Genomic DNA, 19,492 nt, shown 5'->3' on the forward strand with positions numbered 1-19,492 from the left:
GAACAGCTTCATATTGGATATTGCTGTGATGATGAAAACTTACTAGCTGATTGATTTTATTTCTTTGCCATGGTACCACATGTTAGATATAGGATATATTAGGCTAATAAACAACATCACAGGCCAATATGTGTGATTGCAATTTATTTGTCAAGTCTGAAATGAGAAATTAAAAAGAAACTCATTAGGGCAGCCTTCATTTTCAACGTGTGCAATTTTTATATGTAATTTCTTACCCTGGTAATATGAAATGTATCAGAATGAAAAATATTCTGCAGTGTTTGAAGGCAACTGCTTGTGCTTTGTGGAAATTGAGACCAAGGAAAAAGTTTATCCCACACTGTGGGTGCAGAATATCCCACAGACCAAGCATTGTCTATCTGAGGGCAAAATTAATTGTTCAATTCCTGCACAGAAAATTGGATTTTCTAGGAATGAAGTAGGTGCTGTTAAATTAAAATTTATATTTTATTACATTCTAGTGAAATATAGAAGAAGAAGTTCTTCCTTTCAGGGTGAATCATTATGAGTAAAGAAGTGTAGAAATTTGGTTAATACTTGATGTTTTTAAGAAAAGAAAAGTTTCTTGTGTTGTGGGATAAGAACCCTCCTTTCTCCTTTCTATAAATTATCCGTTTTAAATGGATACATGATAAAATTCAACACATGATTTTATTTCTTTTTTAAAAAGTTATTTATTTATTTTGAGAGAGTGAGAGAGAGAGAGAGAAAGAGAGTGAGAGGGAGAGAGATTATGAGTGGGGAAGGGGAAGAGAGATTGGGAGAGAGAGAATCCCAAGCAGGCTCCATGCTGTCAGCACAGAGCCTGATGCGGGGCTCAAACCCAGGAACCGTGAGATCATGAACTGAGCCAATAAGAGTCTGACACTTAACTGACTGAGCCACCCAGGTGCCCCTCAGCATGTGATTTTCAATACTGCGTTTCTTCATGGCAGCACTGTGAGAGTAGTCACAGTAATACTCATAATAGCAATCACAGCTATCATCAGTCAGCAGCTTACTATAAACCAGGCACGTGACACACACTTTTCTAATAACCACAGCAAACTGTATATGAGAAAAGAAATGTAGGTTCAGGGGCACCTGGGTGGCTCAGTTGGCTGAGCGTCCGACTTTGGCTCAGGTCATGATCTCACGGTTTGGGAGTTCGAGCCCCGCGTCAGGCTCTGTGCTGACAGCTCGGAGCCTGGAGCCTGCTTTGGATTCTATGTCTCCCCCTCTCTCTGCCCCTCCCCTGCTCATGCTCCATCTCTCTCTATCTCTCAATAATGAATAAACGTTTAAAAAAATTAAAATAAAAAGAAATGTAGGTTCAGAAAGGACAGGTGAGTTACTCAGCAAGGACCATGCTCTATTCCCTCTTCTCTAGCCTTTGACATTAGAAATCTTTTATTTCTTTTTGATGTCAGCATGTCTCCCACCTGTGCATAACTGGACAACTCCTTGATTACGTTTACGCGTTCCCCGCCAGGCCTTACGCCCTCAAAGACAAGGGATCCACTTTCCTCCCTGCTGCTGGGAGGTCATGTCAGAGTAGCTAGCTGGTCATGTCAGGGTTCATGCTACGTGTATCAGCCCCGTTTTCTGGGAAGGTTTGCAACCCACCAACTTGGTATCTTCGAGTAATGTTGAGGATTGTATCATTAGCAATCAGAATAACGCAAATAGGAGTATAACAGGCAAAAACAAGTAAATAAGTAGAGTAAGTACAGAAATGGACATACAGATTAGAAAGGGTGACGTGTAAAAACATTATTAACAAACCAAAAGTAGATTTTGACATTTTGAAATTAACAGAATGACATACACACGCTGTAAACAAGTTTGATCAATGCAGCGAAGTACGAAGAAGTAAATATTTTCTCCAATTCCTTTAGGAACAGGTAAGAATATGCTTCCAGATACCATGTCTTTATGAATATGTGTGCGTGCTTGGTTGTGTATGTATAATTTTATAGAGATAATTTCTTCCTAGTGCATGTGGTGTGGTGTCCAGTTTTGTACTAAGCAATATGGCATAGACCTCTTCCATGGTTATAAATATTGAGTTACTACTATACCTTCTAGGGATGCAAAGTAGTCCTCATATGGAATGTTATACTGAAGGAAATTTGGGTGATTTCAGAATTTTCCCTGTCATCATGTCGTGATTAGTATCTTTGTGCACACATTTTAAGTCCTTGGCTGATTATCTCTTTATGACAAATCCAAAGAAGTTGGCTGTCTGGGTCCAAGGATCGAAGCGTGATGTCGCAGTATGCAACCAGAAGCCACTCGGTTAGAAAAGTAGAAATGCGTTATTAGCTTCTTTGACTGCTTTGCCAAACTTTATACTCAAATACTTGTAATAAGTGATATATAAGCCCACTTTTGTATTTTCCTGTGGTATCTTATTGAATCGGTATTGGGTTTTAGTGAACAAAATGAGACTCTCCTAAGGCTACACGGTCCTTTTTTGCTGATGACACTCGGTTGTCTAACACAGGCACCAACTACAACTGCCTTTGTGAGCCACAGCCATCAACTGGCCTCAGAGGTCCCCGATAGGCGTCCAGTGATCTACCAACAGGCTGCAAATACGTGCTCAACTAGGGCATCTCAGACTCTAAGAGGGATTGTTGGCTAATAAAATGATCTGTGGAATCCTTAGCTTCTGATCGCGGACTCAGATTGAAATACCAGGTTTTGGCACTAGTAATATCCCATGTACGTCTCTCTAAGAAGGTGTCATTCCAAGGAGTCTGGACTGGGTATCAAAATAGAAGTGTAGAGCTCATATTTTACTGCTTCTTTTTCCTATATCTGGTAGCCCTCAAATGGTTATCATGAAGTTAATTTTTCATCATTTCCTGTTCTGTTTCTTACCAGCAAGGAAACGGTTTGATCGTGGCAGGAGCAAAGAAACTCAGGCAGACACCATCTGCTATATTTCATCCACAGATGGTTACCTTTAGTGTATCCACCAAATTCCATTGCATTTATCAAAATGGGTAGCAAGTCAATTTTATTCTATATTATATGCACACCTAGAAAAGAGATTTAAGCTACTTTTCTGAGAAAGTGCCAATGTAGGTGGCCTATATTTGAGACTTCTTGGATACCTCATACTCACTGTCAAGAACACTGCTTGTGTGTATGTAGGAGGGTATTTACGTGCATGGTGGCCGTGGGGTAGGCTTGGGTGCACGAAGGTGTGATCAGATAGAAGGACAACGTTAAAAAGTAATGTAAGTCTTCTGTATCGATACAGACATTTGTGCCTGTAGGATTGTGGCTTTTATGATTGTAATTTTGATAAGACAAAAAAAGAAGCCTTAAATAAAGTTTCTAGTTTTTTAAGCAAGTTTTTAAATGTCACTTTCTCTAGAAAATATCTTCCTGTTTTAAACTTTGAATGCGAGATGAGTAATCCTCCTGGGATGGTAGGAGTCCAGACCTGCCCAGGAGAGTTGACTTTAGGAAACAGTCAGTTTATAAAAATGCTAAATATCCCTACATGGCCAGGACTGACCAAAAGATGATATGCTATTTGTCACAAATTCCCATGTAGTGGTTTTCGATTGGCTTCCCTGGAAAGATTCTGAATGGAAATTTCTACATAGAAGTCTTGCTGAGGAGAACTGCCAGAAGATACATTTGCAAGGAAGGGAGGAAAAACAGATTCGGGCAGAAGAGGAACTTGAATCATAATGTATATGCAGCTGAACCAACGTCTCAGTGGATCCTCCTGGGAGTGATGGAGTAGGAATGAGACTTTGCAGTTGTCCTGAGCGAGTCAAAGCAGTAGGGTGTCTGTTTCTCGACATCAGTCAGTCGCTAGCTGCAGCCTCCTGGAAGAGAGGGAAGCCCAGAGTTAGGGGATTTCTTGAAACCAACGGCGAAATTGTCTGGAGAGCTATCATCCACAGAAATTCCCCAGTGACTGCTGAGATGTGTGTGTTGACCCCGAAGAGCAGATCTGGGTGATATGGTAGCCACTGCAACAATCAAGAAAGAAAAAAGAGAGCAAGCCAGAGCAGGTCTCATAGAATCAAGTGAGCCCTGAAGATTAAAGTGGCATTTTTCAGGTCCACAATGTGGAGCTTAAGGACGTACCAGGCCAAGGAAATGGTAAAAACTGGAGAGACAGGGGTAAACCTTTGGATGTGTGAAGAATTCTCTCATTCACACCACACACAGGTGTTGAGCCTCTCTTATCTTCTAGACAAAATCCTAACAGACAAAGAGAAAGCAGACATAACACGAAACGTAAAGGAGTAAACAGCAAAAGATGACACTGGAAAGACAGATGAAGTCACAGGTGGTATTGAAGGGCACTCACTCTGCAGGCCGACTGGAAGTTAAGGAAATAATACGATCACATTCATCTATCTGGAAGCTGATTGGACCATTGGAATGGGACCTGGCTGGGGAGAGACTGGAGACAAGACCACTCCTCGTGAGGACTGGCAGACCATGTGAATTATACTCCCAGCCTGCTCTCCTTTTTTACAGCTGAGCCTTCTTTTCTGCGCAGTGAAATTATGGAGAGCCAAATATTTACCGTCTCAGCTTCTCTTATAGTAATGAGACTTAAGCAGATGTCTGCTTGTGGTTTCTGGGAAACTTACTGTTTCTTAAATGTTAGAATTGTACAGGTGTGGCTGACATGGTAGTTCTCCTTGTCATTTTGAATATGGATGTGATAGCTACAGCTGCAGTAGCCTTATAGCAACCAAAAGAAAAAGACCAGAGTGGTAGAGATATCACCCCAACTCTCATGGAGCTGTTGAACCAGTGGAAGCAGCCACTTACCTTTAGGCAACTTGTTATATCAGAAATATAAATCCTCTTTATTTAAGCCATTCTGAAGTTCCTGTTGTTCGTACTGGCTGCTAACTGCGGTCTTGGCTAATATAGAAAGCTGTCATAATAGTTGACAAGGATTGGGGCACCTGGGTGGCTCAATCGGTTGAGCATCCGACTTTGGCTCAGGTCATGACCTCACAGTTCCTGAGTTCGAGCCCTGCATCGGTCTCCATGCTGACAACTCGGAGCCTGGAGCCTGCTTCAGATTCTGTGTCTCCCTCTCTCGCTGCTCCTCCCCTGGCTCGTGCTCTCTCTCTCTGTCTCTCTCTCTGTCTCTCAAAAATAAATAAACATTAAAAAATAGTTGACAAAAGATTAAAAAGGGACCAGATCTAGTTAATGGCAATTGGGAATAAAGATGCCAGGACAGTGAGAAATATATAGGTGGCCAAATTTGTAAGGCCAGGCCACTAGTTGTGGGGTATGAGAGATTAAAGATTTAGGAATCATTTGGAGGTTCTGGCTTAGGAAGCCAGGTTCTAGGCTTACCTTCCACCATTTTATATCTCACTTCATTTCTTAACCATGCCAAGTTGTGTTAAATATCTCTACTTTTTCAAATGTTTTTCTCTGCTTAGCATTTCTTCCCATTTATGCTTTAAATTTATGTCAAATATCACCATTTCCATGAAGCGCCCCCTCCTCGTAATCCCTAAGGGTATAACATTCCTTTTCTGTGAATAGAAGCTACTGTTTTCTGAATGATGACTGCGTCCCAAGTATTAAGTGTTTTGCAGCTATTAAATACTTTTTATTCTTTTGACAAACCTCTAAGGGAAGTACTGTTTTAAGTCCTCATTTTACTGATAAGGGCTACTGAGTTAGAGGGAGATTTTTTAAGTGTTCACATTTATGAACCCATGAGATAACAGAGCTTGTATTTGAACCCCAGAAATACGGATTCAGAGACTCTGCTAAGCTGCTTCTCATAGGGAACATAATAAAAATAAATAGAATCTGAATGGCCTGATTACAATTCTTTGATCGTGGGGCAACGGTAATGATTGTGATATCGCATCTGCGGTGGGTTGACTAGTGGCCTTCACAGAGATATGTCCATACCCTAGAACTTGTGAATGTGACGTCATTTGGAAAAATGATCTTTGTAAATGTCATTAAGGATCTCAAGTTGAGATCACTCTGGTTATTCACCTGAGCCCTAAATCCAATGACAAGTGTCCTTGTAAGAGACACACAGAGGAGAAACTGAGAAAAACAGGGCCATGCAAAGACAGAGGCAGAGATTGGAGTGATGCAGCTATAAACCAAGGAGTACCTGGAGCCACCAGAAGCTGGACGAGGCAAAGTGAAATTCCCTCTTACAGCCTTTAGGAGGAGCCAAGTCCTACTAACACATTGATTTCAGACGCGTGGCCTCCAGACTACGAGTTAATAAATTTCTGTTGCTGTACACCATCACATGTGTGGAAATTTGTGACAGCATTCCCAGGAAACTAACACACAACCCATGGCCATTTAGGGCAAGGGTGGATCTGATATCCTACAGCCTAATTTGGAGGAGTAGCCCTAGTATCCTAAGTGGTTTCCTCTTGCATTAGGAAGTCATATCGGTAAAGGTTGGTGTCGTTAGCCGTAGAAGCGTCAGATTTCAGCTGTAGATTTCTCCAGGATAAGGTGGTATAATCAGAGGTAGGGGCACAAACGCTAGAGCTATACTAGTTGGGTTCAAATCTCTTTTTCCACCACTTGCACGCTGTTACCTTGAGCAAAGTTTGTAGCTTCTCTGTGCCTCAGCATTCATCATCTGTCAAACAGAGAAACAATAGCAGTTCCGTCTGATCTTGGTTATAAGAAATAACTGGAATAATACAAAAAGGTCTTTTCTATTTTTTTTTGTAAGCTCACAATGAACATTAACTGCCACAATTATTGCTTTGGAATGGATTTTCCTCTCAACTAATGGAAATATAAGGTGATTGTCATTATCTTCTCCTAGCAAACCTTTCAATTAACACATTGTCAAGCAACTATTTTCAATTGTCTATAATATGGGTACTTGCACAAGGAATTTGATACGACTACATAATATCTATACATTAATCCAATGTGGGGTTAATTATATTAGAGAAGATGATACTTCACAGAGAAACATTAGGAGCAAAAATATTTTGCTTTGTTTTCTCAGTAGCTAAGTATGAGATGATTAAAATCCAATTAATACAGCTTCTGCAAGAAGGTCAGAAAATTCGTATGGTTTGTTAGCCCTTGTCCAGTTATTTAGCATATGACTTTTAGAGTTTAGATATTTAGAAATCTCTAATATTTTGTGAATGTCAATATGTAACCCAGAGCCTGAAGGACACTCTTGAGGGAATATGTCAGGTTTAGCATTCAAGTTGGGGGCTTGCTTTCTTCCCTATGTGAGAAAGTACTGGCTACCAATCATCATTCTTGGACTTTTTTGTTAAAAGATGACCTTGAGGGTCACCTGAGGTGGCTCAGTTGGTTGAGCGTCTGACTTCGCCTCAGGTCGTGATCTCATGATTTGTGATATCGAGCCCCACGTCGAGCTCTGTGCTGACAGCTCAGAGCTTGGAGCCTGCTTCGGATTCTGTGTCTCCCTCTCTCTTTCTGCCTCTCCCCCACTCACTCTCTCTCTCTCTCTCTCTCTCTCTTTCTCAAAAATAAATAAACATTAAAAAACTGACCTCAAAAATAAGTGACCTTGAAAATTCTAATATTTACTTAGCCCAAAATTGCAAAGCTTAAAAAAAAAAAAACTCTATTATGTATTAAGTTGCAGACATTTTGGCAGAAAGATGTCCCTAAACCACAGATTGTTTACCTTGTCACAAGTAGAAAAAGCAGGCTTTAGGTAGAAAAACTGGTCTTTATCCAGGTTCAGGAAAAATGCCTTAACACAGGAATATTTTCTCCAACCAAAGTTACGAATATCATACTCATAAATTAACTGTTCTCGTTGTGGAAATACAAATCTGTCTGGTTGGTAAAGACTTCCAAGAGCCTTCCCAACCCACCTGAGAAAGAGAACCTACATTTCCTGGATTTTTTATTTCATTCATCTTCCCACCCTCACGATGGCACATTCTCCTGATTGCCAGAACCTCACAACAAAGCAATGCTTCTGTTCCCTGCTCTTTCTTCCTCCCTGCCCCTTGCGTTTCTGCTACAAGTCTTTCAACCTACCCTGCTCGTCACCAGCAACTTAAAAATGATTATTAGTCTTTCCATTCTCCCTGTCCTGCCCTGCTTTTTTCCAAGATTAATTTCTATCCTACCCTCTTACCAGAACCCATTGTTCCAGATGTGGCCCCTCTCCCATCACTCACTGAACTTTCCAGGCTTCCGAGGCCCAAGTCCGCCTGCAGAGGCCTTCCCATCCCTCCCTCCCTCCAGCTCTCAAATGCTCTAATCCAGCTCTGGACCCCTCGCCACACAGGTCCACCCCTCACTCTCTCTTCCTGGAATGTTCTCCCCCAGCCTTTCCCAAGGCCTGGTGTTGCTGCTGTGACCAGAGTGTTCCTGTTTCCTAGGATACACCAGGTTTTCCTCAAAACCTTCTCTGTCTTTTGATTCCTCTGCCAGATTCCTCACACTGATGGGCAAGATTTCCGGGCATAGGTGAGCCTTCGAAACTACACTGTAATTTGGCTGAATGGATTTGTTGATCTCCTTAGCGGGTTGTTTTCCCCTAAAAGAGGTCCTCAACCTAGAATGTCCTTTAGTCATCTTGAAGAGCTTTTTGGAATGCATCTACCCCAAGATGCATGGGATGTGGACATTGCTAGGATTTAACAGCTCCTGAGGGAGGGCTCTTCTCTAAGGAGGTAGAGTTCACCTTGAACGTTTGATGGTGCAGTAGCCCAGCTTTAGGAGGCTTCACATCCCCTGTCCTCGTCCCTAGTTCACCCCAAAACAATAGGAACAGAATGTGCCTTCAGAGCTTTCCAAGAAAGTTGCAGGGAAAGTTGGCAATGTGTCTGGGCTTGGTAAGCTGCTAAAGAGGACTTGATAAAAGAAACTAGAAGGGCCCAAGCTGAAAAAGAATTCAGGGTGATCACGGAACAGTTACGTACATTTTTCAATGAACTGTTAACTGCCCTGGAAACCAGCAACATAACATTGCTGGGCGGTTAACCCCGTGCATCACACCTGAACTTCTGCTCCCTCTTCCCTTCTAGCTTTGATTGCTGAAGGTTGGAGCTGGCCTTGGAAGCCTTCCAGTCCGAAGGGACCATTTTACAGATGAGAAAACTGAGGCCAAGAGAGATCATAATTTAACATGAGATTCACAGATCCATAAGGGAAGAAACAGTGAAGAAACAGTCATCTTTCTGAGGGTCCAACGTTCTTCCAGGCACACCCACTTCTCACCATTTAGGAGTCTACTTTGGAAACGCTGCTGAAAATTGTCAAGGTAAGAAATTGCATTCGTAAAAAAAGCAAGTGCTAGAGGTAATCAGTGATTCACTGTTAAACTAAAAAAAAATGGGGAATAAATGGGAAAAGTGACTCTACCTCTCCAAGCCTCTCTGTAGCAGGATGATACATTACCTCCCAGAGGTACGAATTGGAAAAGACAGTGCGCATTTAGTACTTAGTTCCGGACCTGTCACAGGGAAAAGGACAATAAATGGTTGTAGGAACAGGAGAGGTTTTGCAAAATCAGCCCATTGCAAAGCAGAAACACAATGAAGATCTCACTGCATTCTTTCTCAATGGAGACAAAAGGGGAGTTTTGCAAATTGTAGCTGTTGCATTGATTAGGGACTCAGTTTTCTCTTCTTAGTTTAAACGCGTATTTGGGTTCTTGTTCCCTCACCTCCACCCCCATTAAAAAAGAAGCTGATCTTGTGACGCCTGGATGGCTCAGTCAGTTAAGCATAGGATTCTTGATTTCAGCTCAGGTCACGATCTCACAGTTTGTGAGTTCGAGCCCCACACTGGGCTCCACACTGACAGCATGGAGCCTGCTTGAGAGTCTGTCTCTCCCTTTCTCTGCCCCTGCCCTGCTCATGCTCTCTCTCTCTCTCTCAAAATAAATACATAAAACTTATTAAAAAAATAAAAAAAAATAAGTTGAAGCGCTCCTGGGTTGCTCAATCGGTTGAGCGTCTGTCTTCAGCTCAGGTCATGATCTCACAATCCGTGAGTTTGAGCCCCGCGTTGGACTCTGTGCTGACAGCTCAGAGCCTGGAGCCTGGTTCAGATTCTGTGTCTCCCTCTCTCTCTGCCCCTCCCCCCACTCATGCTCTGTCTCTCTCACTATCAAAAAATGGATAAATGTTAAAAAAAAAATTTTTTTTTAAAGAAGAAATCAAGTGCTGGCTTATTCAAAAATCGAAGAGAAATGGATATTAAAACACTGGTCAGTGAGTATACTGCCCATCGGTGTTACTTGTCTCAGTAATTTGAGAAGTGTGAAGAGTTTCACTGCTTTCTTTCCGGGGAAAGGGGGTTTGTATTCTCTAATTACCATAAAATGCAATAGCTAATTAGCCAATAAAAATATTCTGCATGTTGGGACGCCTGAGTGGCTCAGTCGGTTAAGCATCCAACTTCGGCTCAGGGCATGATCTCGTGGTTTGTGGGTTCGAGCCCCGCTTCCGGTGCTGTGCTGACAGCTCAGAGCCTGGAGCCTGCTTCAGCTTCTGTGTTTCCCTCTCTCTCTGCCCTTCCCCTCCTCACACTCTGCGCCTCTGTCTGTCTCTCTCTCAAAAATAAATAAACATTAAAACAATATTCTGCATGTGTATGAAACTTTTCTTTTGTTAGGACTCTCTTGGTGCAAATAACAGAAATCAATCTTAGCTGTTTAAGCAGGAAAGAATTGGACCCAAGGACAAGATCTTATGAAGGTACTAGAGGCAGGCAGTGGATGCAAGGTCATGAGGCCATTCGTGTTTTTAATTTTTCAGACCTGCTTTCACCAGTTTCTCAAAGCCTCCCAGTGGGTGAAAGGTCCCCAAATCTTATCTTTGGACTTGAAGTTTATAGATCTAGCTGCCCAAAGAGAGGGTGATCATTCACAGTCTCAGTTCCAAAATTCCTAAGGAAAGTTCATCTTGGGTCAGTAGCCCATCCTTGGACCAATCACCCTTGTCTATGTGGCAGGTCACGGAGCAGAAAGATAGCTTCAGAAAAGTACCTTTACAAGCAGGCTGGGAAGTCCAAGGATGGGCTATCTAACAACCAATTAGATATTCACTACATGGCTTATAATTCACCAAGTACATTTTAATAATAATTTAATTTGGGGCGCCTGGGTGGCGCAGTCGGTTAAGCGTCCGACTTCAGCCAGGTCACGATCTCGCGGTCCGTGAGTTCGAGCCCCGCGTCGGGCTCTGGGCTGATGGCTCAGAGCCTGGAGCCTGTTTCCGATTCTGTGTCTCCCTCTCTCTCTGCCCCTCCCCCGTTCATGCTCTGTCTCTCTCTGTCCCAAAAATAAATAAACGTTGAAAAAAAAAAAAATTAAAAAAAAAAAAAATAATAATAATAATTTAATTTGGTTCTCAAATGATGACAGATTGCTCTGTATGAAATTCTCGATATCACTTTCCACTCCATCATTTTATTTTTGTTGATCTAATGAAATTTGGTTTTATATTTTTAGCGCCTGACCCGGAATGGGAGAGGTTCAGAAAATGGTTGTTCAAAGAAAGTATGACTAATTCTGCGGGATACTTAGACGAGAAAACTGAGACACCCTTAGGTTAAGTGACAAGACAAAGGGCCCCCAGTCAATGAGTCAGCTTCTATAGTCTCCATCCCGTTCCCAATGACCGCACTGCCTCGTACATTGAATCGTCCTCTTTTTCTAGCATGTCAGTGACTGACATGGAAAGGTTCAGGCTGGTGGTGAGAAGAGGGACAAAGACGTAGCACATTTTACAAGAATTTGATTTTGCTCTCTTAGTGCATCAGTTAAGAATGTCTTTCAATGAACTACAAAGAGTCTGTACTCTTCCTTTAAATGTTTCAAGAAAGAAAGACTACTTAGTCTCTGCTTAGGATAGAAAAACTTAGGTTTATGCTCTTAACTCTTTAGTGCTTTCTTTGTGAAAATGATATCCAAGTGACATGGCAATCACTCCTCGGGAGGTGGCTACTTGTACCATAACTTTGGCAATGGTTTTGTTTTTGTAAGAGCGCCAGGGGGCAAGGGGAGAAAGCAGGTGTCTCCTCCTGGATCGTGGTCCTTTCCCATCATAGGGAATCTTCTGCAGTATGGAAACTATCCTTACTTTACATTCATGGAAATGAGAAAGAAATATGGAGATGTCTTTCTCATCAAACTTGGCCTGGTGCCTGTCCTGGTAGCGAATGGGATGAAAATGGTGAGGCAAGCACTACCTCAAGGATGGACCGTGTTTTGCAGACCAACCCAACATGCATGCATGTTCTTTGCTGGCAGAAAGACAGAGTCTTTCATTTTCAATTATGGAGAGAGTTGGAGGCTTTATTAGAAAGTTGCCCCTAATGCTTTCTGAACTTTTACTAAAACAGAAAAAAAAAAAAATCTTCCACTGTCTTTGCTTACCCGAGGATCAGGTCATCAAGAAGTTTCTGAGCTGGTAAAAGTCTTTGCAGAGTTGACTTCCAAGAATGGCAGCTTTGCCCCCAGAAGTGTTATCACATGTGCGGGGGCCAATGTTCTCCGTGACCGCAGTGATGAGGAGTTTCTTAGAATAGATAAAATGATCACTTACTCAAGATCTGCAGTGAAGTTAATCCTGCTGATTTTGTACCATGTTTCCATTACCTTCCACTATGAATTATAAATGCACCTCAGGAGGTTTATCAGGCCCTGAATCAGTCTATTGTACCACATGATCGTCTTATTACATATGATAATGTAAGGATTTAAATTCATGCCAGGATGAGGGTTTTGGTGAAAAGTAAATGATAATGGTGAGATACACTGAGTACCCAGAAAGTTGTATGTATTCTTCCTTGGTTCTTCCACTATAATTTTTTTAAAGTGAACCTTACCCAAACTAGGAGTAAATTTGAAGTTTGGTCAGTGAGATCATAAGGGAGTATTACTTGGTTCTCATGTAGGGACCCTAAGAAGAGCTCTGAATTCTTTGAGAACTCAGAAAATTTTCCCAGTTGGGTGTATACGGCGGAGACTTGAATTGTGAATCTATAATTGGCTGATAAATGATGACCAACGATGGAGATGAGTTCCTTGGAGAAATGAAGTAATGATTTAGTTTCTCCCATTTTACATCTGACACTATGAGGTCTCAGATTTAAAGCTATCAGCGTATTATTTCAGAAGGTGATTTAAATAGTCACAAAGACTATTCAACAGGAAACTTTCAATTTACTCTTAAACCCTACTTGAGTTCCCTGACTATATACAAACAAATTTTGAGATTGTAATACAGGCAGAAGTGGATCTTTCTTATGAGCCAGTGAAATCTTTTTTGGCCCAATCTGATGGTCCACACAAGAGTAAGACATCTCTTAAAATACGTATGTATTAGAAAGAATCCTAGTTCTCAGGGCCCGATTTGCTAAGATGAGGGCATCAGGGGGAAAAAAAAAAACACAAAAAGGCAGATAATTGAGTAAATGAAGAGGTGTGAAGAATAAAGTCCCCTCCAGTTAAAAGAAGAAACAGAAAAAAGAAATAACCAGAAAACAATCTGTTTCAAGGTACCAGCCGGAATTCTAGATCAGGTACAGTAAGTAAATGAATTTCTTAAGTTCATACATTTTTCTCTTATTCCCTAATAGGCTTCAGCCCCATGTCTTTCTGTATGGTGATAACAGTTAACTCCTCACAACAAATAGATTTGAAAATCTCTTATTATAATTCATTGTCTAGCAATTTCTATGAAGTAAGTTAACCTCTAATTTTTATAAGTGTGCTTCCAAACGTAGTACTTTTAAAAAACTTTTTAAATGTTTTTATTTATTTTTGAGACAGAGAGAGAGAGAGAGAGAGCGCACACACAATTGGGGAGGGGCAGAGAGAGAGGGAGACACAGGATCTGAAGCAGGTTCCAGGTTCCGAGCTGTCAGCACAGAGTCCAACGTGTGGCTTGAACTCATGAACTGCGAGATCATGACCTGAGCCAAAGTCGGACGCTTAACCGACTGAGCCACCCAGGCGCCCCTGTTTTGTTTTTTGTAATGACTGAAATACGCTTCCAGGAGACAATGGAGTTTGGTAACTTTTCTATTTTATACTCTCAAGATTGAGCGCTACCATTGACCAGCAAAATTGGTTGCAGGTTTAAAATGATGTACTTAGATTCCTTATATTCCTAAACTAATTAGGTTCATTCAAGTTCTGTGGTGCTATCACCCTTCATGGGTGATGTGGAATGTAGTTGGAGATAAAGAATCATGCTAAGGTTTGACCCCTCAGGACGACATCCAAGCCATTGCCGATGCCCTGGTTAACACATGCCACAATGACTGTGCTACCACCGAAACAGCCATCTTAACTGATGCTGAAATCATAAGCACTGTGAATGAGCTCTTTGGAGCTGATAGGTAGGAGTATTTGTCAATATGGAAGGCAAATAAAGATTAATTGCGATTTTTTTTGTCAACCACTGTTCACGGTTCAGAGCCCTTTTTCGATACTGGCCATTTCATATAGCTGCTCTCAGTGTGTAAACTATTTGGTATTATGCCTTTTCCCCAAGTCATTTAGAAAACTACATGTTCTACTCAAGAGTAGAGACTTGAGTTAACATAATCCCCAGTTCCAGTGCATTATATTGTTCAGGCAATGCCGGGCTGTGTTTTCTGGTTGGTTATTTCATTTCCCCACCTCCCACTTCCAGGACTTTCCCCAACCCACTGGCATTTATTCTTAATCTGTGTAAAACGTTGTTTTTGTTTGTTTTATGCAGTTTTATTTTTTGTAACGTTTATTCATTTTTGAGAGACAGATAGAGAGTGCAAGTGGGGGAGGGGCAGAGAGAGACACACACACAGAGAATCTGAAGCAGGCTCCAGGCTCTGAGCTGTCAGACAAAGCCTGACGCGGGGCTTGAACTCGAAGTAGGGGCCAGCGGACTGAGCCACCCAGGTGCCCTGTTTTATGCATTCTTGTAGAGTAGGCTTTCTATTGCCATGTATTACCATCTATTCTTATATTATTGTGACCTTTAATTTATGTAAGTGCCCTTTTATTTACATCTCAATCTATTTCTAACTTTTTCATGAAGCCCTATATTTCTGAGAGCCAATTATGATTGCCAGGTGTATTTCTCTTGTGTTGTTCCTAGTGGTTACATAATATTCCGTGGCATGCACCCCCCACATTTTATCCATCTGCTGTTTTGGGGATGGATACCTGCCTTGTTTGCAAATTTCAGCCTGCACAGATAATGCTGATATTGAATATCTTGCTAATGCTAAAATGACCATCTTTATACATCAGTTTTTGCCCCCTTTTGAATTATAGCCTTATGCTAAGAAGCAAACTTTCTGGCTCATCTAATAAAATGAGTCTTGAGTTGTTTATACAGAGTACCAAAATCCTTTTCAGAGGGATTGTACTAGTCTACACTGTTACCATACTACTATCATTCCTACATTTCATAGTTAGTTTTTAAAATCATTCTTACCTATCAAATTTCTTATAAGTTCTATTAGGAATTAGACTGCAGGAAGCAAATTCTCTTAACATTACGACAAAGAATACCAAAGATGTTTTAGCCGTTTAATTAAAAAAAATTTTAATGTTTATTTATTTTTGAGAGGGGGGAGAGGGGCAGAGAGAGAGGGAGACACAGAATCCAAAGCAGGCTCCAGGCTCTGAACTGTCAGCACAGAGCCCGATGAGGGGCTCGAACCCACAAACTGTGAGATCATGACCTGAGCCAAAGGGGGATACTTAACCAACTGAGCCACTCAGGCGCCCCTTAGCAGTTTAATTTTAGATGTAATATTCTTCAAATTCATTTCTTCCTTTCTTCTTTCTACAATATTTACTGGCAGTTTGGTTTATTTTTTTCTAGGGTCTACACAATTATGTTCCTGAATATTCTTTGCAAACAGAAGCGTTTGTTTTGATATGCCTTATTTTTCATCATGCAGAGACTAGCTCCTCTTCCCCATATAAATATATATATATATATATATATATATATATATATATAATTTTGATCATGATTTAAATTTGATGGATATATATATATATATACATATATATTTGATGGCTATATATATATATATATATGTGTGTGATCATGCTGTGCTTAGCATTTCTTCCGCTATCTGATGTTAAATATTAATGTTAGCATTTGTGAGGTCATAGCAATGCCTTCAATATATTAAATGCTCAATATGTTGCACAAGTACAAGAAAAAGAATAAGTTACTAACTTGACAACAGGTGGAAGATGTATCAATCGATGAAAGAATGAAGATTTATAAAGAAGTCATATTATTATTACAGTAAGAAAAAGACATTAAACATTGTGAGTTGTGGGAGGCAGCTTAGGGGTGGGCTGTTTGAATTTATGGGATGTGTTGCAATGTTGTATTTTGCTTTCTTGTAGTACTAAGTGGATGCTGCTATGAATGGTTACTTCATCCCCAGGAAAACTTGCACCTTTCTCACGTAAATCGTGACGAATAAGTCGCCAAAATTATTTCTTGGGATAAGATTTTTTTGGTTGTGCCTTTCCTAGGTATTAGTCTGGGGACAATGTACATTCTTTCTAATGACACTTCATTCCTTCTGTTTCTCTTGAAAGAAACTGGAAAGAAACTCAGTTTTTTCTCCTCCCTCCTAATGGGAAAGATGGAATATTAATATAAATTCATTCAGGGCAATCCGATTTCAAAACTGGGCTCACTAGGTGAGATGTGAACCAAAGATGTCATGGGTTCCTCCTCTGCATGGACATGACCAGATGATATTTCAAAATGCAGCCTAAATCCCCTCCCCGCCCCCTGCCCCCCGCCCCAGAACATAGGTCATTATATGCAGGGATTTTTCTTCTCTCAGTTTTTGCTTGCTTTTTGTCTGCCCCAGTACCAGGATCGATTCCTGGCACATAGTAGGCACTCAGTAAATAGTCGTGAATAAAATGCAGTTGGAGGCTCACCCACATCAACTATTAATGAGCAGGCTGAGCTGAAGGTGCCTCACACAGTGTGAGAATGATGACGGGGTGCATGGACCCCTACTGTGTGCTGGGCACCGAATTGCAAAGTACCTCCTCTGAGTCTCAACAGTAACTTTCAACCAAGCTAAACAAATTGCTTCCGATCATGTGTTCAGCAGATAGCAGAAGCAGGACTCACGTCCAACTGCTTAACTCTTGTTTAATGGACGTCAGATGCTCCATTTGGCCTAGGTTTGATGTTTCCAGTAAACTAGTAGAGATGCCTTCTTATGCATTCAGCGGGCTATATACACAGTGCCCTGTACAGCTTCTCCTTCTTCATGCAAGATCTCATCTCGCTAAGGTCTCATGCTCAGAGCTGTTAGAGAGGCAGGTGATTTTATCCTGTGTACCTAACTGCATCTTCACAATCTCTGTACCCAGCAAAACAGCAGAATATACATTGCATGGACTGTCCCAATGCAAAACTTATCATCAGTGAGATTGACACATCCATTCTGCAGACCCAGTGATCATACTGAATAAAACTAAGGATTTTACAAGTCAGTATAAGAAGACATACAGTCAGTATAAATTTAATGGCATTTATTCTCAACACAACCTCAAGTATCCCAAGGGTTCTAGTATCCAAGCATTTATGACTATATTGAATATTAAGTAATGTTCAAACAAACTGAGTTAACACACAGGTGCTAATAAAGAAATACTGTTTGCACGGAGGCACTTGTTTAAGCTAAATAAGTATGTAACTTAAGACTTGATATTAAGGGGAAAGTATTCATATTTAAAGTAAAACAGAGGTCACAAACTCAAGCACCTACTGAGCAGTGGAAAACGCCCCAAATGAGAGATTTGCACTGGTTGAAGCATGGGGAAGAGGCCATCTGTTCTGTCTAATCCAGCCAGTAAATCATTGTTCCTATATTGCCTGCCCCTGTCATTACAAAACAGAACATGGAAATGCAGATTTTCATGTGGAATCTTCTGATTCTTTTAAATGTTAGCAATAATGAATTGCATTTAAAGGATTATCAGGGCAAAAAGAAATTTATTGGAGGACTGAGTACGATTTGTAGGTCTCCAGATCTGTGGCCTCTGGTGCAAAGAGAAAACAATTGTTTTTCTCCTAGACAGAGGGGTGACATCTATGCAAAAAGAGGCCCATTACTTTGTAAAGTCAGGTGGGTCCCTCATCTATAGCTTAAGATGTATTGGGAAACATGTTAAAATTAGTTGTTGTAGACAAGCCAAATATGGTGCCTGGTAAGAAAAGGTAGAGGGAGGAGGGAGAACCATATGCACAATAGTTTGGGAGCTTTGGGGGACCGCCTCACTCAGGGATGCTTTGGGAGACCTGACTCCCCTCTGTGATGATGTACGAAGGCCACGTCCTAAACACGTTTGCACCCCAGTGAGAGAAATGGCTCACGGTCTCATCACTCTGGCTCATTTTTCTGAAAGCAAAGGAGATTGAGTGATAATTATTTTTTATTTATACCACAATTTTGGAATATTCTTGTGAGAATTTTGTGGAAGTCTTGACATAAAATTTTTAAAAATTGAAGTGAATGTTCAAATATTTTTTTTTCAACGTTTTATTTTATTTTTGGGACAGAGAGAGACAGAGCATGAACGGGGGAGGGGCAGAGAGAGAGGGAGACACAGAATCGGAAACAGGCTCCAGGCTCTGAGCCATCAGCCCAGAGCCCGACGCGGGGCTCGAACTCACAGACCGTGAGATCGTGACCTGGCTGAAGTCGGACGCTTAACCGACTGCGCCACCCAGGCGCCCCTGAATGTTCAAATATTTTATTCACTAAGGACTCAAAAGTCATTTCAGTGAAAATTAAGCATAATTATACTAAATCTTCATGACAACTAAACTTGTCAATATACTAAAAGAAAAAAAAGACATTTATATCCATAATAATTATGTATTATATAATAATTATATATGTATAATTATGTATCTCCATAATTATATACATATTACACATGCATATATTATGTACATATACATAGTGTGTATATAGAGAGAGATTATATAGAGAGATTATATACATTATATAAATTATATATAGATTACATACATACATATAGGTTTTATATATATATAAACACACACACACACACACATATATGTATATATAACCTATAAAGGATGTGCCAAAACAAAACATTTCATGCAAAACAAAATTATTGTGGAGAAGTTGGCAGCAAAGGTAAAAGTGATAAAATGACTTCCTTTAAAATTTTTTTTAAATGTTTGTTTATTTTTGAGAGAGACAGAGACAGAGTGCAAGTCGGGGAGGGGCACAGAGAGAGGGAGACACAGAATCCGAAGCAGGCTCCAGGCTCCGAGCTGTCAGCACAGAGCCCGATCCGGGACTCGAACCCACAAACCGTGAGATCATGACCTGAGCCAAAGTCGGATGCTTAACCGACTGAGCCATCTAGGTGCCCCTAAAATGACTGCCTTTTAAAATTTTACTTTTGTCTATTTTATACAGAACTATTTGGGGTGATCCCAACTTATTT

General features: G+C 40.8%; 1 pseudogene; it reads left to right on the forward strand.

Moving 5' to 3' along the window:
• The first annotated feature begins 7,969 nt into the window (after positions 1 to 7,969).
• Positions 7,970 to 19,492, forward strand: part of LOC123593594 — a 46,873-nt pseudogene continuing 35,350 nt past the window's right edge.

Source organism: Leopardus geoffroyi, chromosome D4, assembly GCF_018350155.1.
Source record: "Leopardus geoffroyi isolate Oge1 chromosome D4, O.geoffroyi_Oge1_pat1.0, whole genome shotgun sequence".
Lineage (NCBI taxonomy): Eukaryota > Metazoa > Chordata > Mammalia > Carnivora > Felidae > Leopardus > Leopardus geoffroyi.